This window comes from Rhinolophus sinicus, linkage group LG03, assembly GCF_036562045.2.
Source record: "Rhinolophus sinicus isolate RSC01 linkage group LG03, ASM3656204v1, whole genome shotgun sequence".
Lineage (NCBI taxonomy): Eukaryota > Metazoa > Chordata > Mammalia > Chiroptera > Rhinolophidae > Rhinolophus > Rhinolophus sinicus.
In genome coordinates this window covers 26,430,755-26,454,882 of record NC_133753.1, presented here as the reverse complement: position 1 = coordinate 26,454,882, position 24,128 = coordinate 26,430,755, and the positions used below count along the sequence as shown (strand labels likewise).

Here is a 24,128-nt window from a genome sequence, read left to right as displayed (position 1 = left end):
CTGATTTCTTTTTCTTTTTTAAGTTTTAAAAGTCGTGTTTATTGAAGCTAATTTACATTCAGTAAAACTCACTCCAAATTTGACCAATGCAATTTACCACCATAATCAAGATGTAAAACAGTTCCTCAAAACTCCCTCATGCCCTTGTGCAACCAACTCCTCCCCTTAGGAATCCATTGATTGGTTTTGTCAAAAGGGTCAAATGTAGTCATTACAGTGATCTATTATGGAAAAATCTGAAGGATATAAAATCTAGTTTTTAAAAGGGTACTTTGGAACATACAATCTTTAGAACAGTCAAGAGTGGAATTTTAAAATAATCTTTGTAAATTAAAGCAATTGATAAAGTTGCCTATGATAGTTATAGTTATAGACTAGCTAGTCTAGTTACTGTGTCAAACTGCAGGCTGGTAGAAAAAAATCCTTTAAATAATGGAATTATAGTCTATGGAAATTTCATATGGGGCAGATAATATGTTCTTACAGATATTTGGCACCTTCTCAAAATTTACTCCTGCTACCATGAAAGGGACAAAGAAAGCAAAAACTTTTTTGTATATTATCAATTGTCACATGTTCAAATACACCTTATTTACATGAAAAGCTTCTGTCAAGCACCAGCCCTGAAGTTGTCAGCATCTTGAACTGGATTGAGCCTAGTTGGGCGCCGAGGCTTGAAAAGTCAGTCCTGATTTCTAATTTGCAGTTTTGCCAGTAGGCATTGCTATTATAGTCCATTGTAAAAAACAAACAAACAAAAGCACATCTTTGAACTTAAGGCTCTAAATCATGTAAGATGAATGAGTTTTCTTTTTAAAAAATTGTGTGTGTTTGTGTGAAACTCTTTGTATGGATTTTATTTTGAATGCAGACTACCTTTGCTGGCTACTAAGACTAATAGAAATAATGGCAACCGAGGCAAAGGAAGGAGAGCACTGTTATGGAGGCATCATTTGACATTACCTTTCACTTTTGACATTGAACAAAAAGCAGCACTCCCTATGCTTGAGTCAAGGTTCAGTCATGTACGGCTAGCTGATTATTTTTAAGTATATGTCTGAAACAACTCCCAAAAGTACCACTTTCTAAAGAATAATGTAGCATATACTTCAGGCTTGAAATATTATAATCAAACCAGGCTTATTAAATGTTCATTTGTTCCTGTGCACTGTTCTCAAGCAAGTGAAACAGATCAAGGAGGAGTTGCTCTCATTTAAAAATAACCTGACTCTCTTTATGTTTGTTACTGAATTATTTTTGTATTAATTGGTGAGAACAACATCTGAAAGTTTAGTGTATTTTACCTCGCCCCTCCCCAACCTCCTCCACTTTTTGGTGTGATGGTGGGATATTAGAGCCTTTAAAAAGTAGGGTTTCCCCAAAAGTGTTAAAAAGGAAAATACAATAGTCATAGCCATCATTCATGGCAAATTATGTCAGGAGTAGAGGAAAGGGAATTCTTCAACTGTCTTGATGTTTCAGTTAGGGAACCTTTGAGAAGTAGAGAAAAATAGAAAAAAAAATTATCCATAGCTTTACCATTAAAATAAAATTTCCATTTCAAAATACTTTTAAAAGTAACATTTGTGATTATTTTATGCATTTGAATGGCCAGCACTAAATCGTGTAGGGCATACTTGAAAAAAGGAAAGGAGCATCAGTAAAAAAGGGATGGAGATTTTATCCTTTTAGTGGTTATTGTTTTTCTTTGAAATAGGCAAAAATAACCCCACAAAATAATGCTTTGAGGAAATGGAAGACTAACATATTTTGCCAGAAATCGTGCAGAGATGTGTCTTAGAAAAAATGATTTTATCATAGCGTTTTGAACCTGGGTTGTATCATTTTGTTTAGCAGTGCAGCTGAGAGCCGTTTCTCCTTTTCATTCACTCCACCCAGTAGAGAGAACATCTGTTCTAATGTGAGCTGTGTAGATATTGGGGTCCGTTTCTCGTACACTGTGGAGGCACCAGCTGTTTGTGGTGGTAGAGATGACACAGTGCAGATGTTCTCAATGCAACTGTTTTCCTCGACCTTTTCCTTTTGTATACATGCTCTTCAAGTTTTAAAACAAACTGTATGTGCATTGAGTGCTTCCTGTTGAGGAAGTGGAGGAGGTGTGTGAAGCCCCATGGGGTAGAGATGGGACTGGATTGTAAAGGACAAACTTTGGATGACTCCAACCGAGTTCATGCACCTGCTTTGTAACACCAACATCTCAAAAACCAGATGCCAAAATGACTAGACCTGTTGGGTGCTGTTGAATATTGGCCTTCTTGCTATTTAACTGTCATGTTTTTGTGGCCGAGCAATTCACTTTTGGAAAGATACAATTTTGTGGTGCCTTTTAAAATGTTTTATAAATAAACTTGGTTTAAATAATACTTAATACTACAGTGTTCCATTGTCTTACAACTCATTTCTGTGGCAATATTCAATACATTATTTATATACGTTAGTTGTGCAAAGTATTGTAAATTTGAGGTATTTTTACGTTTGTTTTAAAAAAATTAACATGAAGTAAAATGGCCTTTTTTCATTTCGTATATAATTCTATGAATTTTAACACACGTATCGATTTATGTTACATCTTCACAAGTGTTCCATCCCCTCAAAAAGTTTCCTTATGCTGTATTCTCCTCCCACCCTCACATCCTGGCAACCATTGATCTATTCTCCATCCATATAGTTTTGTCTTTGCAAATATGTCACTTAAATGGAAGCATACAGTGTTACTCTTTTGAAGCTGACTTTTTTTTACTCATACAGTATAATGCCTTTGAGATTCATCCAAGTTGTTGTGGGAATGGATAGTATGTTCCTTTTAATTGCTGAGTTGGGCTCCATTGTTTGGCTGTACTGCAATTTATTTATCCATTAACCCTTTGAAGAACATTTCGGTTGTTCTAGTTTTTTGATATTACAAATAGAGCTACTATGAACCTTTGTGTACAGATTTTTGTGCTTTCCTTTCTCTTGGGTAAATACGTAGGAATGGAATGACTGGATTATATGGTCGGTGTACATTTAACTTTTTAAGAAAATTTCAAACCATCTTCCAGAGTTAACTCTAGTTTCCATTCTCACCAGCGATGTCTGAGAGTTTCAGGTGCTTGGCCTCCTGGCCAACCCTTGGTTTTTGTCAGTATTTTTAATTTTAGTGATTCTAGTAAATGTCTAGTGGTGTCTTATTGTAATTTTAATCTTCATTACTCTAATGGCTAATGATGTTGAACATTTTCTCATGTGCTTCCTTGAAGCTTCCTTGCAGGTATTTTCATGTGCTTGATTGCAGCCATTTATATATCCTTTTTTTTGTGAAGGGTCTGTTAAAGTCTTTTGTCCATTTTTTTAATTGGGTTGTTTCGTTTCTTGATTGATTTTTCAGTGGTTGTGTGTGTGTACATAATTTGGATACATGAATCCTTTGTTGCATATGTGACTTGCAAATGTTTTTCCCAGTGTGTTATTCTTTTTTCATTCTCTTAATAGTGTCTTATACAGAGCAAGAATTTTTAATTTTGAAGAAGTGCAACTTAATCTTTTTAATTTTTTAATGGATCATGCTTTGGGGATATTGTCCAAGAACTTTTTGCCCAGCTACATCTCATAAAGGTTTTCTTTTATGTTTTCTCCCAAAAGTTTTAGAGTTTTACATTTTACACTTAGATCTGTATGATCTATTTTGAAATAGCAGTTGTATGAGGTCCGAGGTTTAGGTCAGGTTTCCTTTTTTTTTGCTTATGGATGTTTAATTGTTCCAATACCATTTGTTGAAAAAAACAGTCTTTTCTCCATTGAGTTGCCTTTGCCTCTTGGCCAAAAATCGTTGGCCATATTTGTGTGAGTCAATTTCTCCGGTATTTCCTGTTTCCCTGAGGTTCTCATTTTTAGTCTGCCAGCTACAAAGAATGGGGCATTGAACTTCCTGTGACTTCCTGGACCAGGAGGAAGAAAGAGAAAAAAAGTGACAGATGTTTGCCCTCCATCAGAGATCACAGCTCCTCTGATTAGAGAGGAGGTTCCTTTTCCTTAGACGTATAGGTGACTGTTGTCCCCTCTGCCCACTGTCACCTGGAGACGGTCTTGGACTGGGAAGCAAGAGAATAGAGGGGAAAAAAAGAAGAAAAACCCGGGGATTCCCTCTGCTTCCTCCTGGGTTAGGAATCCCCTTTCCTGCTTCTCAGGCTGGAACTCAAAAGATTGATCGATTTGTCCCTTTTGTCTACATCCTGGTGCTCACTTCCGAAGTCTGGCTGCCTTGAGTCCTGCCTGAGGGCTTTGGAGGAGGAAACGGGAAAGTTCATGATTGGTTTGGTAGCACTTCGCATTTTGCTCTTCTTTCCCAGTCAGCGTATCATCGTTTACTTTCCAGAACCCTCAAATAGCTGCTCCATATACCTATTGTATCTGGTGTTATAGCTGCATTCAGTGGATAGAAAGGATGGCATGTGCTTTTTTTTCTTCTTACCCAGAACCAGTATCCCTCTATGCTATTTTCACATACGAAATTTGGAATAGTATTTTGGGCAAGTTACATAAATCTTGAAACAATAGGCATTCTGTGAACAATTGTTTCTCATAGACTTTTAAAAAGAAGTCACATTATCTTGGCCGAATTGGTTTATATTTGTAAATTTGAGGACAAAGTGGGAAACTTCTAGTTTTGTGTTAAGATTCTAGCGGGCTCTTTCTCTTGCTCCTCCTCCCTACTAAAAAAATGTACAATTTAAGGTAATCATTTTAGTACCATACGCAAATTTACATTTAGTACCATTTAACTTTCCGTGCAGAAATGCTCCAGAAGGCACCTGGGAAGCCTGTAGTCATTCACTATTATTCCATTTACCTTGTAGTTCTTGTCTTTTTGTTACATCAAAAATTGTCTGATTCTAAGCCTTCAATATCCAGTATTGAGAGTTGCCTCTGAGATGTGAGCTGATGTGTCTTCATTCTGAAAACCCCGTATAAGCTGTCAGAGGAATTAGAGGACTTAGGGAAGTCCAAAAGAAAGAAGCTAGTTATTAACATATTCATTCTCTACCAACTTAAAAAAAAAAAATGTAGACTAAAGAAAATTATTCAGACAGCTGGTGAAAAACAAATATAGCTCAGTGGATTCCTAGTGGAAACAATGACATGGTCTAGAATTAACTAATTTATTTAAAGTAATTATTTATCAGTAGAAATCCATTAAAGTTAGTGAGGGGGGAGTCAACTGTAGGTTATAAATCTCTTGAAATCAACCTCAGGAGTCCATGTTAATGGCGTCACAGCAGGATATAGGAGTAGGCAATTAGAAAGGCCAAGTTTAAGGTAATTAATAACTCAGTTGGCATTTAAATTACAGTAAGTAACAGTAATATATGAATATGGAAGATAGTTTGATAATCCTGTTATCCCTTTATAGATTCATCAGAATTGTTATTGTTTTCATGTTTTTAGCATCTATTTTTCCCCCGAATGATCAAGTCTTGAGGACTTGACTATTACTTCTCTTAGTGCTTGCCATGCCTGCCTTTATTATTTAAAGCTAACAGTAAAGGGAACATTTAAAGAGCTCTGGGCCAGACCTGGTGCTGAGCACTTTGCATGGTTAACCCCGTGTCACCTTCACAAGAATCCTGTGAGGCTGTTCCTGATCCACAGGAGAGGAAATGGCTCAGAGGGGAGAGTGCTTAGGATCGAGTCCATGTTTGCTCTTAACTTTCCAGCTGTAAGATTGCCCAGTTGTGAATGGGGAAAAGTTCTTAGAAGAAAGAGGTTAAGAAGACCAAATTGAATACTAAAAATGTTCATTGCAGTATTATTTACAATAGCCAAGATATTTGGAAACAACCTAAGTGTCCATCATTGGATGAATGGGTCAAGAAAATGTGGTGTATGTGTGCAGTGGAATATTCCTGCCATTTGTGACAACATGGATGGAAGATGAGGGCATTATGTTAAGTGAAATAATCAGACAGAGAAAGTCAAATACTGTAATGATCTCACTTACATGTAGAATTTAGGTAAAACAAAACAAAAACCAAGCTCACTGATACAGAAAACAGATTGGAAGTTGCTACCGGTGGCAGATGGGAAGAGAGGGGGTTTAAAATGAGTAAGGGGGTCAAAGGTACAAAATTTCAGTTATAAAACAAGTAAGTCATAGGGATATAATGTATAGCATAGTGACTATAGTTAATAATACTGTGTTTTCCCGAAAATAAGACCTAGGTGGACCATCAGCTCTAATGTGTCTTTTGGAGCAAAAATTAATATAAGACCTGGTCTGTTCTGTTCTGTTCTGTTCTGTTCTGTTCTGTTCTGTTCTGTTCTGTTCTATTCTAAGACCCAGTATTATATTATATTAAAGTAAGACCAGGTCTTAATTAATTTTTGCTTCAAAAGATGCATTAGAGCTGATGGTCAGGCTAGGTCTTATTTCCGGGGAAACACAGTACTGTATTGCATATTTGAAAGTTGCTAAGAGAATAGATCTTAAAAGTTCTTATCACAAGAAAATAATTTTTTTATAATTGTATGGTGATGGATAACTTAGTGTGGTGTTTATTTAGTAATATATACAAATATCAAATCATTAGTTGTACATCTGAAGCTAATATAGTGTTATATGTCAATTATACCTTAAAAAGTAAAGAGCATTTTGACCAGGTATGTAGGAGCTTCAAGAATCAAGTACTGGGTTGCATAATTATCCAGTTTGAACCAAAGAAAGAATGAGAACAGTCTTGGTTTTATGATTCATTATGTCATCAGAACATTTCATCTGCCAGTTTCCCCCATGTCAGCTTTGTGTAAGTAACCACTTTTAATCACCACCCTTTTCCTAAATACATCTCAGTAGATAAAATTGTACCGGAATGACCTTTGTTAATCCAATGCCAGGAGACAGAATCCAAAAGAAGGATTGAGGTTCAAAGTGATAAGAATTTGGTGTTTTTTTATATGGATAATTCAGGGTCCTAATACACTTCATCTTTTAAACTTCCCAAATAATCTTATAGACGAGTCCTTATTTTTGTTCATGATTTGACTCCTTTTTTCTGTCCTTCTTCCCTCTTATCCAAATTAATTCTTCTTAAACCAGTTGGTTGATTTTATATGTCTAAGAGAGAATGAGACCCTTGAGGAATTGAGGAATGGTGTTAACATCCTGTCCAGATGCTATTTGTGCCTGGATGTTCGTGTTTATACATATTTTTCTTTGTGATTGTACAGGCAGCAGCCAACTCAGAGTCAGCCAGACAACTTGTGTGGTTTTCTTACTTTTTATGAACTATTTCAGCCAATAGCTAAGCACAGATAAGATCCTTCGTCAATGCGCATGGAGCTGTTTTGCTGTCTTTATGATAAATGACTTCATATATGTAGTAGTTATAGGCCAAGAACACACTGAGGTCATTGGTGGGAAAAGTCTTAAAAGTGGTCAAAATTAAAGACTATGAGAATTTTATTCTTTACCTAAATCTAAACACTTGTTTAGATAGTAATTTACCCATATCACATGGACATATGATAAATATTTGAGATTCAACATTTTTTGTCTCTTAATAACAGTTGATCAGACGTAGAGGCATTTGGGTGTGAAACTGATAGTGGGGAATGTGCTCTGTGGTATCTCACTGTGAAGTTGCACATTCGTCTTTATGAAAGTGTCTCTGCATTCACTTTTCATTCACGTGGTTATCATACTTTGTCATAATTTAAAACTAGACCGCTTGATTCTGTTCTTCTGGAGTCAGTGGTAGATTGCATGTGTACAGAAAACGTCTACAGAAAACAAGGACGACCCAGTTTAATTGTAATTCCTTATGAAATTTTGTAACAGCTTGGGTTAGCTTAAAATGTGAATTCTAATTCGGTGGCCTTGTCCTTTAAATATCCCCTGGCATCTGCAATGAAATTTGTGTTTGACTAGCAGGAAGAGGGATCTGATTAAACAGGGTTTGATTTTCTCACATAAAATGTCTATAGGGAACCCGTTTAGGAAGAAGTGTGGTTCTACCAAGTCCTCAGGGAGAGATGCAGGCTTCTTCCAGCTTTCAGCATCCTAAGCATAAGGCCGTTCTCCACACAACCACAGGACCCTGTTGGTGCTCCAGCCTAGATGTCTGCAAGAGGAGAGGGAGGGAAAGGGGTAAAGGGGCTTTCTAGAATCTCCACCCATTGCCTTCTACTTGAAACTCCTTGGCTACTGCTGTGTTCAGGGGAGACTCAGGTGAGGTAAGTGCGCACATTGCCAGCCCAAATAAAATCAGATTTCTATGACTAAAGAAGGGGAGGCAAGTGGAAATTAGGTTTGAAAGAGCTGACTCTCTGCCACCAAATGTGAACTTTATTTTTGAAGTCATGCATCTGCCTAACCATTTTTTCAAAGTTTAAAGGGAAGTGTATTATGTAGGCATATTTTAAAGAAATATTTTAGTTTGGGGAATGTTTTTTTTCCAATCCACTGTTACACTTCTGTAATATTCTTAATGTCCTTTAGTTACCTTCTAATAAGTAATCTTTTAAAATTATAAATAATAATCTGGGCTTAAAAATAGAGCAGGATTAATACATACTTCAGCTCAAAAAAATTCTTTTCATGCTTCTCCTAATGACACGATTTAGAAATATTTATGAAAAATCTTCAGGTCTTTCTTTTTCACAGAGTCTATCCGTTAGATGTAACTCAGGAAAGCTCAGTCAGGTGTTAAAAACTCCTTTGGGTAGCTGTACTCATGATTTAGGAGCAAATTCTACTGTGCTCTCCTGATACGCTGTGATCTTTCTTGCTTCTGGGTTTTTCTCCCTGGTAAATTCCCTGCATGCAAAGCTCTGCCTCTGCCTTCCAACCTGGGAGAATTCTGTTGATCCTTCAGACTTCACTTCTGCTCTGCCTTTCCTGCCCTCCATCAGTGCTACACGGTCGTCTTCCCTCTCCACCCTGTTTCCTCCTGACTGGTTTAGTGGCTTGGTGCTTCTCCCGAGTGTTCTCTTGGTCTCTGCTGCTTGCATCACAGAGAGGAAGTCCAGTGGTGATGGTGTGGAATAAATGAAATAGTCCGCGTGAAGCACCCTGAACGGTGCCCAGCCTCCCCATAGAAAGCTCACGTTATGTATAGCCATCCTTTTTTTACATTACATTGTAACTGCTGCTTTGCTTTTTCTGGATGATAGACTTCTTGAGGACAGTTGCCATGTTGTGTTTGTTGAAATTATTTCCGGCATGCCTGCAGTGTGTTCTCAGTAAATGTGTAATGAATGAATGAGTGAGTGTGAGTGGGTGAGCAGACAGAGGAGAAAGGAAGACCGGAGCTTTCCAGTGTCACCTTTAGCTTACTCAGCCGGTGGAGACACGAGGTAGTGAGGTCTGTATGTCTGGGAGGTAAAGAGCAGGTACCTTAGCTCGGCAGGGAGCAGCAATGTATCCACTGCTTTTTGTCTTATTGAGTGAGTTGGCCCTCATGGAGACACCATGGTGTACTTCCACGCTATAGAATTATCTGTCATTGGAAGATAATTTCGGAGCTCTGTATTCAAAATACTTCTTTCATGTTGTGCCTTTAACACTTATTGAGTATCTGCTATGTGCTGGGTTCTAGACCTGCAAGAGTGAACCAGAGTCATTCTTACCTTTAAGTTCTAGTACTGTGTTTCCCTGAAAATAAGACCTAGCCAGACAATCAGCTCTAATGCGTCTTTTGGAGGAAAAATTAATATAAGATCCGGTATAATAATATAATATTATATTAATTATATTTATTACATTATATTACATTACATTACATAAACCCGGTCTTATATTAATTTTTGCTCCAAAAGATGCATTAGAGCTGATTGCCTGGCTAGGTCTTATTTTCGGGGAAACATGGTATGATAGTGGGGGAAACAGACAGACAACAGTGCCACACACACAAACACACACACACACACACACACACATCCTCAGTGCGTAAGTGCTTAAGTGAAAGATTAGAAGTATGAACAGAGAAAGGACTGGTGATTCTTATGTTGCGCTGCTTCTTTAAGAACAATAAGTTCTTGTTATGGAAGGTAAGTGCTGTTCCTTAAGCTCTGTTCTTTCAGAGATTTTATAAGCTTGTTTATATTCATATATATCAGACACCAGACTTGCTAGTATTAACTAGGCAAAAATAGCATCAGAGGCGATTGTACTCTGCAGTGTCAGGATCTTTGACCATTACCTCCTTGGATGTGACAACACGGAAGACATACTGCTTAGACGTTCTCCTTGAGCTTTTGGCATGCATCCTTAAGATGTTTGCATGGTATAATATGACTACTAAAACCTTCACGTTCATATTCTGAAGAGTGGTAGGAGGGAGGGAACAGGGGTGCAATTCTGAACTGAGTCAGCTCCCTTTAAGCAACCTGTCTTTGCTTAATTTTCTCAAAACACATATGCTTGTTTTTCACCAGGCCGGAACTTAGTCATGTGAACTCATCTGGCTGCAAGGGAGGCTACGAAAGGTAGTATTTTAGTTAGGTGCTTTGCTTCCCTGAGATACATTGGGGGTTCTGTTAGGAGTAAGAGGGGAACAGAGATATTGGGTAGCAATAAGCAGCATCAGCTGCATTGCTCAATAAATGTTCTTTGAATAAAAGGAAGGGAGGGAGGGAGGAGGAGAGGAGAGGAGAGGAGAAGAGAACAGAGAAAATAAAGAAGTATGATGGGAACAGGCTTTTGATGCAGATACTATCCATTTATTTTTCATGGTCTGTCAGATTGACCTTTCAGATATCTAGGCAATGAAATATTTGAATTGGCTCTGCTCTCTGAATCACAGTGTTAACTTCTCTTTAGGCTGGATGGACGGGGCCAGAATTGTAGACTAGTGAGAGGAGATGGGTTTTGTGTGCGACTTACACATACGGGCACGTCTGGTATTTTACTTGCATTCTTGATTATCAGTAGTTTTATTTACTTGATTGGGTTTTACTGAATGACTGTTATTTTGGTTTATAGAAATAGATACATAATTTATGTAGTTTTATATTTATTTGTAGATGTTTTTCCAGAGATTTATTTATTTTTGTTTTTGTTTTTTTCACCTCAGTCCTGGCAGTGATTTTTCTAACGTGGATACAGAAATCGTTAGAACATAATTTCCTAAGTGATATAGTATGCTAGTGTCAATCTTATACCACTGTAGTGCCCTGATAATATAATTTGTTTTTTTAAATTGTCAAAGTTCTAACTGCTTTGAAGCATCCTCAAGACTGTGGATGATAACATTTTCCAAAATTATCAGCAATTAGTGCCATAATTATTTAACTGGTATTTTGATAAGGATATTTACGTTTTTCTTTTATCTTCCAGTTTCTGAACACAAAATTTAAAAAGAAAACTCTTTCTTCATTTTCAGTGAGACTATTTTGGTCAGTATGGCCCTGTGAACTTGTAATTTCTGAAGAGACGTGTACTGTGGGGAACCTTAAAAATAGGTTTTTGTTGGCTTCTTTGGGACGATATTCATGTACTCTGTACTCCATTGAAAATGTGTTCTATTACTTCATTCTATTGTGCTGAGCAAGCAGAAATTGGTTTCCCCAGACCATCTAAATGGGAAGAATAGCCTGCTTTTATTAGTTATGTGAAGAAGTAACTTTCAGGGACCTTCAGCTTCAGGATGTCTCTTTCTTCACAGCTGCCGCTCTTCCTTTGTGGAGGATGCCAGTTGCTAAGAGAAGGCTTTGTCTGTTGTGTATGAAATGAAGTTTGTTTGGACCTCCCTCAAGCAACTTCAAGTGCATAAGAGTCCAGCTGGACATTCCTCACCCGTTGATGATTTAAATGCAGGTCAGATTTAGAACCCAACTTATATTAGTTTAAAAATAGACATGGCCTTTAGAAGGCTGACCTCTGGTACATTTGGGGCTTGGGGATCTGATGGGCTGTTTCTTTTAGTTCACAGAGCTCTGTTTTAGTCTCTGAAAGGCAGGACACATTTAGGCTAGATGACACCAGTGTCCTTGTAACTTGGGACCCCAGCCTTCATGCCATGCATCACTTCCTTCAGTCCATACTCATTACTTCCAGGGAATTCATGGCAAGACGAGAGAATCATAGAACAGAATCTGATTTCTGTACATTAATTTTATTGGATGTTTTCCAGTTTGACTAGGAAAGGCTACAGAACCCAGAAAGAAAATCTAACAAGTTAATTTTAAGGTAATAAGACTATCATACGATGTATTCTTCAGTTGCATTTAGAAGAGTCAGAAATGTTCCTCAGGACAGGGTAAGTGTTGGTAACCCTAAGGATGAGAAAGATAAGGTTTACTGGCAGCTCTCACCTGGGGCTCAGAGGTAATTTATCAAATGATGTAACTTAACATTTATAGTATGCAACTGAATAATCAGTTACAAAATAGGGAGTAATTCTTCCATGTCTGAGGTTTACAGACTTGAATGTGCTCAGCAGAAAAGTTAAGACGGTAAGGAGCGTTGGGGAGAAGTTTATTGCTAACTTTTTAATTACCAGAGAAGCAAGCATATATTGAGCATGCATGCATGTGTTTGAATTATTGCCTAAAATTTTGTCTAAACCTGAAACAAAATGGTAAGCTTAACGTTTCAAATACTTGAATTATTTAGACTTTATTAAAAAAGTAGCCCTTATTAAGGGCAGTTTTTCTTCATGATTTAAAAAGGTAAAATAAGCATTTAATTTTATGCAGTTAGGTCTGTATTTCTGGACACCACTTACAGTCTTTAATTGTTATTACCATCTTCACTAACACATTTGTATAGTAGTTTCTTTGAGGCTTATACCTTTAAACAGAGGTAGTGTTTAACATTGAGTCTTTTTGGTACATTTAGCAACACAAAATTATATATCATTTTGGACCCTCCTGTGTCTGTCATGTTACTTTTTACATCAAAACAAATACCTTTTAAGAAGAGAAAACATGGAATTTTTGCTTCCTTTTTGTTTATGAGACGTCAGAGTATATTGTGTGTGTGTGTGTGTGTGTGTGTGTGTGTGTATGTATATATATACATATATATGTGTGTGTGTGTGTGTGTATATATATATATATATATATATATATATATATATATATGGGGTGTGTGTGTGTGTGTATGTATGTGTAGCCCATGTTATTGCAGTAATTTATATGTTTCCAGCAGAGGGCTACTGAATATTTTTGCATTGCACAAATAATGTTTGGATATCGCCAAGACTACATGCTATACTAGCTAGGATAGACATGTCATACAGTGACACTGTTTGACACATTTGTGGAAGCATTTATATACTTTTCTTCTTTGTTGTATACGTGTTTGGACAACAGCAAAACGCCCGCAATAGTCATTTTTCATTATAACATAAAAGCTGAAACTATATACAGTAGAACTTCCTTCAAAAAGGCAACAGTAGGTTTTGAGTAGCTACCCTAATAATGGTGGACATACACTATCGGGAGCATTTTAAAAGTTTTAATAGGAATGAAGATGTCTGTTCCCAATACCGGAAAGTTTGTTCATTTAAGTTAGTAACAATAGTACTTATAGTATCTTTCTTTTTAAATAATGCTCCATAGATTGCCGAGTGCTTAAGTAATCAACTCCCTTTTTGATCCTCACAGTCATGCTTTCAAATAGCCAGGACATCCACTTTTAAAAACAAGGAGAAACCAAATCCACATAGTAGATACAGTTGTAACTGATTGGAGAGAAACTATCAATTACTAGTAGAATTTCATCAGTCTTTTAAAATTAATCTGGATTTTGTTTTCTGAGTAAAGCCTTTGTTACAACAGAATACTCAAGTGGAAAAAACAAAAACAAAAAACAAACAAACAAAAAAACAACTAAATGTGGCTTTTGGAAACTCTGAGCTATGTCTGGGCACAGTTTTCTGAAGTTTAAGTTCTAATTGTTCCCATTGGTTAGTGATAATCATTCATTCCTTTCCTTGAGTCACTTCTGTGTTAGGCATGATCCTGGGCTCTGGGGACATTGCATTTTCCCAAATTGATACTGTACTTGTCTTTATGGAATTGATGGCTTAGTGGCAGATACATGAGCAAATAGTGTCACACGAGTAAATATATACATATGAACTGGAATAAGTGCTCTGGAAGCATTACAATCAGGTCTTTTCCATAGTATAAAGGAGTAACCTGATGTTTTATTAAAAACAAAAACAAAAACACAGAAGTGCAAGAGGTGGGGTTTGCAGGCTACATTTTCAGCAAATGGTACATGAAAGGAAGTTACTTGGAAATAGGAGAATGTACCTGATATCCTCATTTAGTTCAAGGTGTGTATGGGGTAAAGGTGGGAAAAGAGAGGGAGGGGATGGGAGAAAGCACTTTAAACAAAGAGGAATCAGAATTATCCGAATTGCAAGTTGGGAGGTGGGAAAATGTTTCAGACAAACCCTCACGCTTGACAGGAAAGCGGAGTGTGTTTGACAAGCTTAAAAGTTAGTGTGGCTGGAGCATAGTCATTAGGGAAATGGTGCCTTCAAACTTGGAAAGGGTTGCTGGACTGTCATGCAGGGGCTTTTAGACCATGTCAAGGAGTTTGAGTTTTATGCCTGATGTAATGAGAAACCATGGCATGGCTGCTGTAGGCAAGGGTATGTTGTGTTTACAAAGGCCACTCAGTTGCTGTGTTGAGAATGTATTAGAAGGAAGCATGAGTAGATGCAGGGAGATCAATTATAGTCCTTTACTGATTTATTATTCTGGGGCATACAAAGGTTGGCTACTTTTTTTTTTTCCTTTCCCAAACTAGAGCTGGACTTAATAGTTTTTGCATTTTGGGTGCGATTTCGTGAAGGTTTCTTGAGGTCCTGCTGTTTGATCTTATTCTCTGTGATGTGCCCATAACTTTGAGCAGAGCTTGGCACAGAGAAAGTGCTCAATAAATATTTCTGAACCAACCGACTGACGGCCTGAGAAAAATGTGCTTCTGTTTTCTGCTCATCCAAGTCTGTCAGCACCTTCTCCTCTGCCACCCAGTGGTCTGACTGTATTTGAACCTGTCTGATGGTGACTGGCCAAGACAGCCAGGTCGGCACAGACTCTTATCCTTTGACAAGAAGGTCTTTGTTTGGATTCTTTGGGAAATACTGGCGACTACCAAGGACTGACGTGCAAAGACGTGGTGTGTAAGCTTACTTTTTTGTGCTAACAGCCTGATGGCACAGTACAGAAAGGACTTGGCAAAAACGAGCAAGTGTGGATTGCTGGAAGTTTCCAGGGGAGGGATAGTGTGCCAGAATATAGGAACATGGTGTTCGTGTTATTAGTTCAAAAGTTTTAAATTTCAGTATACCCATGTTTTTCCAGCAGCATAAAGGGTAGACTTGATGTTTTATTTAAACAAAAAAAGAAGCAGCAGCAGCAAGAGGAGGCATTTGAGGCTACATTTTTTTCAGTGTGTAATGGAGGGTTCCTTTTATTGAGGCTAAAACTTTGAAACAGCCTGGTAGATGAAGCTATTTAACAGTGTGAACATCAGCTGACGCAGATAACAGTTTTGTTTTTGGATATAGATCATGTTAATGTAAATTCTGTGTATAAATGATTTCTGTTCTCTGGTTTTGACTTGTAGACTGTGTGACAAGACCAGTCTCATGCATTTACTCTTTAATGGTCTAAAAGTTTGTGTGTGAAAGCCAGCCATCTGAGGGAGGCATTTGAGGAACCAATGCAGACTTTCCCTTAGAGGCTAGGAATTGTGGGTAAACACTGACTGAAGTGTGTTTTCCCTCAGCCTTTGGTTACTGAGCCACCAAGGCAGTTACTTGCTCCATACATGAGTCTAGAAGTAGCGTTAGTTGTACTTGCAAAGCTTGACATAAATTTCACTTTTTCTCTGAGGGCAGTAAATGGCATTTTCATCCATTTATCTCCCTTTTTGTTGCCCTGGAAGGCAGGGTCCGGGATCCCCTTTACTTCTGTACTGTTCTCCAGTTTCCAACTCAATTCCCGTCAAAGGTGCACATCTATGATGTCTGTCCCTCTAACCCTCCCTGCAAAAATAGTTATTGAACAACTACTTGCGTAGGTGCCAAATATTGTTCTATAACTGTATTTGTGAACAATACAAAATTACATTTTCTTGTGTCTGTGACGAGGGGCTAGTGAAATAATTAAATTAATGGACCTGGGTGACTGAGGAGACCTTCGTTATGTCTCTCCAAGGACATAGTATTGACAAATAAGAAGGAGTATTTCATCATAAGTATCACCATGAAAACAGCCCTTATCAGAATATATAACTTGAGTTTATATTGAAAACTCAGATTATTGCTTCCTCTCTCACAAACACTGGAACAAAAGTTATATATGTTATGTCAGGAGTGAAGCTGATATTATAAAGCCTATATGAATGGATTAAGATAAAATTAAAATGTATCTATAACTGTAAAATGTGTCAGATACTCTAAGATGAATAGATTTTTTTTTTAAGATGAATAGATTTTAATTCAGCAAATATTGTCATTGGTTAGTCTTTAAATCGGTATGTTCAGTTTCTTGTTTATGTTTGTTAATTCCGTCAAATAGCTTTTGTATTCCTGATGACTGATAATGTTAACAAACTGGGCTGAGGGAAATCAGTGGTTCAATATTTACCGCACGAAAAGCACAGTGGCTCTTGTTTTTAAACGAGAGTTGTCTAGTTGGATAGAGTGTGGGCACGGGTATTGAAAATCTAGAAAATTGCAGCTTTGAAAGCTATCAGTTTTAACTCTTCTTTTCTGATTTGGATACCTTTTATTTACACACACACACACACACACACACACACTCACACTTGCTTGCTTGATTGCACTAGCTAGAATCTCCAGTAGAACGTTGAACAGGAAGGGTTAAGAGTGGACATCTTCATCTTGTTCCTGATATTGGGGAAAATCTTACTGTTAAGTATGACGGTAGCTGTAGGTTTTGTACAGATACCCTTGATCAGGTTGAGGATGTTCCCTTCTGTTCCTAGTTTGCTGAGGGTTTTTTAAAAATCCTGAGTGGGTGTTAAATTTTGTTGGTATATATTGATACGACTGTGCTTTTTGTCCTTCACTATATTAACACATTGTATTAAATTAATTAGTTTTCAGATGTTATATTATGTTAAATCAAACTTGTATTCCTGGGATGAATCCTACTTGGTAATAGTATCTAATCTTTTTTTATACATTTATCTCCCTTTTTGTTGCTGGATTTGGTTTACTAATTGAGAACTTTTTGTGCATATATTCATGAGGAATATTTATCCATTTGTTTCCTTTTTTTGTGATGTCTGTCTGGCTTTGGTATCAGGATAATATTGAATTCATAGAATGAGCTGAAAAGTGTTCTATTTTCTTGAAGAGTTTGTGAAGAATTGGCATTATTCTTTAAATATATGATAGAAATCAACAGTGATACCATCTGGGCCTGGGATTTTCTTTGTGGGAAGATTTTAAATTACTAGTTGGATTTCTTGTTATAAGTATATTTAGATTTTCTGTTTCTTCTTGAGTCAGTTTTGCTAATTTATTGTCTTTCTATGAATTTGTCCATTTCATCTAAATTGTCTAATTTGGTGACATACAGGTTTTCATAATATTCCTTTATAATCTTTTTCTGAGAGTCAACAATGATGCCTCCTCTTTTCATTCCTGATTTTGGTAATTGGTGTCTTTTTCTGTTTTTCTTTGTCAGTCTAAATAAAGGTTGGTCAATTATATTGACCTTTTTAAAGAACCAACTTTGGTTTTGTTGTTTTTTCTTTATTTTTCTGTTTTCAATTTCATTGAGTTTTACTCTAAATTTTATATGATGTCTTTCCTTTTGCTTGCTTTGAGTTTATTTGACTCTTTATCTAGTTTCTTAAAGTGGGAATGAATTGAGATCTTTCTTATTTTCTAACATAGGCTTACGTTTAAATCTATAAAATTCTCTATAACAACTGCTTTAGTTGCATCCTATAAATTTTAACATGTATTTTTGTTTTCATTCAGTTCAAAATATTTCTAAATTTTGCTTGCAAATTTGTTCTTTGATCCATGGATTGTTTAGAAATTAATTCTCAAGTGTCTGGAAATTTCCTAAATTTCTTTGGGTTATTGATTTAATTCTTTGAAGTCCCAAACATATTTTTGTATTATTGCAATCCTTTTCAATTTATTGAGGCATGTTTTGTAACACTGCAAATGGTCTATGTTGAGCCTTGAAAAGAATGTGTATTCTGTTGTTGTTAGATGGAATGTTTTGTAGCTGTCAGTTACGTCAGTATGGCTAATAATGCTATTCAAGTGTTTATAGCCCTGCTGACATTTTGTCTATAGTTTTTCTATCCATTATTTAGAGTGAGGTGTTGAAGTCTCTAGTTATTATTGATTTCTCCTCTCCTTTCAGTTCTGTCCACTTTATTTCATTTGTTTTGGGGCTCTGTTATTAGATTGCATGTACATTTATAATTATTATACCTCCCTGATTAATTGACACTTTTATTATGTTAAACTGTTCCTTTTTCTCCAGTAGTACTATTCGTCTTAAAGTTCACTGTCTAATAATGGTGTAGCTGTTCCAGCTTTCTTATGGTTACTGTTTATAGTATATATTTTTCTATCTTTGAGGGCTAGCAGAATCAGTCATGTGTCAGTGTGAGAATGTCTCAATGTAATTCTTTGTATATATTTTCAAATCTGCCACATTTTCATAGCATTTTATTTATATCAGTGATAGTGAGTTAAAGTAAAAGGAGAACCCTCTTAAATTTGTCACATGGTTTTAAACTATCACGCATGTGTACAGTTCTATAAAATTCAACACATATTTAGATTCCTGTAACTTCTACCACAATTAGGATTCAGAACAGTTTCATAACCCCAAAAAACTCCCTCATGCAATCCCTTTATAGTCACTTCTCCGCCTACCCAGAACCCATGGCAACCACTGGTCTGTACTCCATTCCTAATGTTTGTCTTTTTGAGAATGTTATTTAACTTAATTAGAACGTCATACAGAGTCACACAGTATTTAACTTTCGGAGACTGGCTTCCTTCACTTAGCATGCCTCTGGGATTCATCCGAGTTGTAGCGTATATCAGTAGTTCGTCCCTTTTTGTTGCTGAGTATTCCATTGTGAGGATGTTCCAGGTTGTTTATACCTTTACCCCGTTGAAGGACACTTGGCTTGTTTCCGGTTGGGTTGATTATAAGTAGAGCTGCTATAGACATTTGTGTTCAGGTTTTTCTGTTACGTAAGTTTTCATTTCTCTTGGGTGGATGTGTGATTTCTGTTTCATAGGGTAAGTATATGTTTAACTTTATAGGAAACTGCCAAACCGTTTTCAAGAGTAGTTGTATTATTCTGCATTCCCACCAGCAATGTTTGAGGGTTCCCCTTGCTTCCCAAACCACTTGGTATTGCCAGTAGTTCTTATTTTAACCATTCTCATAGGTAGGTGTGTAGTAGTACCCTGTCTTGGCTTTACTCTGTATGTATGTCCCTAGAGGCTAATGACTTTAAACATCTTTCATGTATTTGCCATCCTTATATCTCCTTTGGTAAAGTGTCCTCTTTAAACTTTAAATTTTTTGTGTTAACCATGTCTGCGAAACATTAAGTACAGGCCATTCTTATGAACTATAATTATTATATGGGTTTGATAACAGGCCATTGTTATGATAACAGGCTAGTGTTATGAACTATAATTATTATATGGGTTTGGAATTACTGGGACGTTTTCAAGGACTATCAAGCGGTGGAAGGCTGCTTATGTCTCTTTCAGGTTTTACTGTTCTACTGTTCGTGTGCCTGCTTCTGGCAGCATTCCCATTCCCCACTCCCTTTCTGGTTTATTGCTTTTATGAAATGATCGTGAATAAGCCTGTTAGAATTGTGTTTGAAAAGAACAGTGAAGTGCCTTTTAGTAAATGCTGCAGGAGCTCGTCTCTAAGTAAAGTACATAAACTCTGGCACATCTGTTTTAGTGCTTCTCAAACTGGGGCCATGAAATTGCTATGAGAAGGTCTGTGAATGCGAATCTGTATATACCCCAAGCTTTGTTTATAGGCTGAATAAACAATGTAACTTGCAGTATATATTCTCCTGTTTCCAGAAGTAATGTGGATGCTGCTGAGCAACTCTGGATTCATTATAATAGGTTTTTTAAATGTCATTTCTCTCCCAATTCTTTAGTTTCTTTCCTTTTTCTTGGCCATTGTGGGATGAATAGAGGTTGTCAGATGGGGCTTTCTGGGTAAGTTAGGTATTGTTGTTCCTCATTAGCCAGGACGGGATGAAGTGTGAATTGTAGTTTGTGCTGTTTCACCATAAGTGGATGGTTAACCAAATGTTCTGTACAAGACTTTTTTGATGATGTCGATTGGCATATTTTTGTTGAAAGTCCTTTTATGAGAGTTAGAATAGTTTTAAGCTCTTTGAATTCTTCAAACAAGAGGACCTCTTTGAATTGTTATTAACACCAACCTAAACTAAACTAAGCGAAACTAAACTAAAAAGCGACGGAAAAAAGTGTATTCCTCAAATCATTGTTGCATGAATTAAATGTTTAAATCCTGGGTTGCAGGGTTGATACTTTTCTCATATGCATCATGTCTTTTTGATGCATTTGTTATAAATAAAATTTGATTAGTGGCTTGGTGGTTTAGCACAAAGGTTATAAAAATAGAAAAGGAAACTATTCCCATGTATGTAATTTATATAAGCACAATGTCTGCTTGTGTATTCTTGATCAGATTCTTACTTAAGACTCTAAAGTACTTTGCTGTTTGCATGCCTCATGCTGTCCAGCATGTTCTCCAAAGTGTATGTAGTTATATCATAATATAATTTGTTACACAGATACCATAAATGATTAGTCTAACAGCTTTACTTTCCTCAGTTATTTTTGGTTCTCATTTCAAGATGTGAAGTAAGATAGTAATTCCTTCTATGTTAATAGAAATTGTCTAAGCAGAAGTACAAGAGAAAGGTTGTTGATGTACTAAATGATCAGCACCGTAATTTTAGTTATGAGATATTCAGGAATGTAGTTTATTTGGGGGGCTTTATTTTATCACATTTACTTAGGTCCCCAATTTCTTTATGATAGTCAAGCAAAACTTATCTTTAAGAACTATTGTTCAAAATTGTTCAAGTGATAGTAGAAATGTATGTCCCTCACTGGATGGAGGTCATTAATGTGAAATGTCCCCCTGCCAGAAACCAGGGACCTACTGTTTCCCCCCGAAAATAAGACCTAGCTGGACAGTCAGCTTTAATGCGTCTTTTGGAGCAAAAATTAATATAAGACCCGGCCTTATTTTGCTATAATATAAGACTAGGTCTTATGATATGATATGATATGATATGATATGGTATGATATCTATAAGACTGGGTCTATGATATGATATGGTATGGTATGCTATGGTATGATATGATATGATACCGGGTCTTATATTAATTTTTGCTCCAAAAGACGCATTAGAGCTGATTGTCCGGCTAGGTCTTATTTTCGGGGAAACACTGTAGTTCCTAGTCAATTCACACTGAAGATGTTTTTATTAAACAGTAAAAACCCTAAGATGATTTTGTTGAACAATTATCTATACTTAGTGTGTTAGAAGTTAGTCTTTGTACAAACTTATTTAAAGTGATTCTCTTGGTTATAAACATGCCGATGTACTAATTAAAAGTAGACTAAATGTTCCTATTTTTACATTTATGAGTAGTATTTGAAATCCATTAAGATTAAACAGAAAGCAATTGATACATTGAATACATTAAAGTTAAGAATTTCTCTTCATCAGAAAACCTTGTTAAGGGAGCGAAAAGGCAAGCTACTCACTAGAAGAAGATACTTGCTACGTATATCTACATAGATAGATCCAACAGAGGACTCATATCCAGAATATATAAAGGACTACAAATCAACATAATCCAAACCCTCCCCCATCAAAGACATCAGACTTGAATAGGTAGTTCACAAAAGAAGATACTCAGGTGTCCAATAAGCCTTTTAAAAGGTTTTCAAAATCATTTCTTGAAAGATAAATGCAATTTAAAAACCATAATGATATAACATTGTTTTCTCACCGGAATGAAAAAAGACTAATGATTCCAAGTGTAGAGCAACTGAAACTCATACACACTGTTAGTGGGATTATCAGGCAATTTGATCCGGCAATTTCACTCTTAAGTGTGTACAGACAACACAAACATGTGTGTATGTGCCCCAAAGAATCTGTCCAGAAATATCCATAGCAGCATTATTTGTGCTAATGCCAAACTAGAGCAAAATCAAATGTTCTCAATAGTAAATGGAGAAATACGTTGTAGTATGTTGTTACAATAGTACTAGTACTTCCTGCTACAACGTAGGTGAAGTTTACAGGATTTAGTGAAAGAAGACAGCATTCTCTGTGACCTCATTTAAATAAATCGCTTTTCTTGTGCTGTAAAATGGCTAGTTCAAAAACAGACAGAACCAATCTGTGGTGTTAGATGTCATAATGGTCGCTGGCTTTGGAAGTTACCAAGGACCCGTGAGGGTGGCTCTGAGGTGTTCGTAATACTCTTTCTCGATTGAGTCGTAGTTACATGGGTGGGTTCACTTTGTGCAAATTCTGAAAGGTGCACACTTAGGATTTGCATACTTATATGTATATTTCAGTTTTTATAAAAATTTACTTAAAAAAATCCATTGAACCTAACTTTTTTTTTTCTTCTGCATGTTACATCCTGAAATGGGAATGAGTAACTTGAATTCTTTGTTGTAACTGTTCTTATAAACCTTTTTTACCTTCAAGAACTGATGCTTTTAGTTGGCTATTTTGGTTTTACTATTTCTTTTGGTTTCCTGGACCCGATTCCACTGTGGGGGTGAAGCTCCCCACACTAGCAAGCAGTTCTCTAACTGGGGTGGCTATGTTTCATCGCAATTCTGATGGCCTATTTACCTTCAGATGCTGTCAGATCCCACAGGTTAAGGGTTCAATCTTACAAGGTTGCCCCCCGTCCCTCACACACTTCAAATGACAGCCACAAGCCCAGGTTGTTCAACCTGTACTTCTGTCGACGGGCTATAAATACAATTTTCCCACAACCCCCTCCTTGGGTTTGATTAACTTGCTGGAATGGCTCACAGAACTCAGGAAGCCCATTTACTCACTAGATTACTGATTTATTACAAAGGATATTAAAGGATACGCATCAACAGCCAGATGAAGAGATACATAGGGCAAAGTATGGGGAAGGGGCACAGAGCTCCCATGCCCTCACCAGGCAAACCATTCTCCCCGAATCTTCATGTGTTCACCAACCTGGAAGCTCTTCGAACCCCATCCTTTTGGATTTTTGTGGAGGCTTCGTTACATAGGTACAGTTGAGTAAATCATTGGCCATTCTCCTGCCCTTGTCCCCTCCCTGGAAGTTGGGGGGTGGGGTTGGGGCTGAAAGTTCCAATCCTCTAATCATTGGTTGGCTCTGTTGATAACCAGACCCCACTCATGGGTTTTCCAAAAGTTACCTCATTAACATTAAGTAAGAGACATCTTTAAGCTCTCATCCATCACTTAGGAAATCGCAAGGGTTTGGGGAGCTGTGAGCCAGAAACCTGACTGAACAATGACCAAAAATATATGAGAAATATATAATTGGTTACCTGAATGACTGTACAATTCTTATAAATCTCAATATTGTACTATTATAAGGATCTTTGTGAAGTCTGAATATTTGAACAGTCAGAAAAAATTTCTTGACTGTTAGGTTAGGAATAAACTACAGTGGGTTTATGAAATGTGAAACCTGTCAATGTTTAAAAAATGTTATAGAGAACTAAAATAAGGTGCTGATAAGGTCTTATTACTAGTGATCTAGTTAGTCCAGAGAGAATATTTTATTTAAACTTGCAATAATGTAAGTCGAGTTATGGTCTGATATACTTCTTAGCTAATATAATTTTATCGTCTTTGTGTTCTCATAAAACTCCTCTAACACCATGTTCTGCCATATATTAAAGTTCGTTATATTTCTTTCCCCTGTATATACTTCAGTTTTCTTGAGCAGGAACTGCTTTTTTTTTTTAAATTTCTTCTGACATAATGCATTGCTTATATTAAATGGAAAATGTTTTAAGAAAGAATGAAAATCTATTAGCAATTA

General features: G+C 36.6%; 1 protein-coding gene across 18 annotated transcripts in view; it reads left to right on the top strand.

The window, feature by feature from the left end:
- SIPA1L1 (signal induced proliferation associated 1 like 1) overlaps nt 1-24,128 on the top strand; it is a 347,617-nt gene that overhangs the window by 115,919 nt on the left and 207,570 nt on the right. Inside the window, exon 5 of one of the 18 annotated variants that reach the window (XM_074327265.1) lies at nt 11,661-11,812. The exons of the other annotated variants lie outside the window; for them this stretch is intronic. The gene's annotated coding sequence lies outside the window, so the exon portion shown is untranslated. The remainder of the gene's footprint in view (nt 1-11,660; nt 11,813-24,128) is intronic. 18 annotated transcript variants of the gene reach the window in all.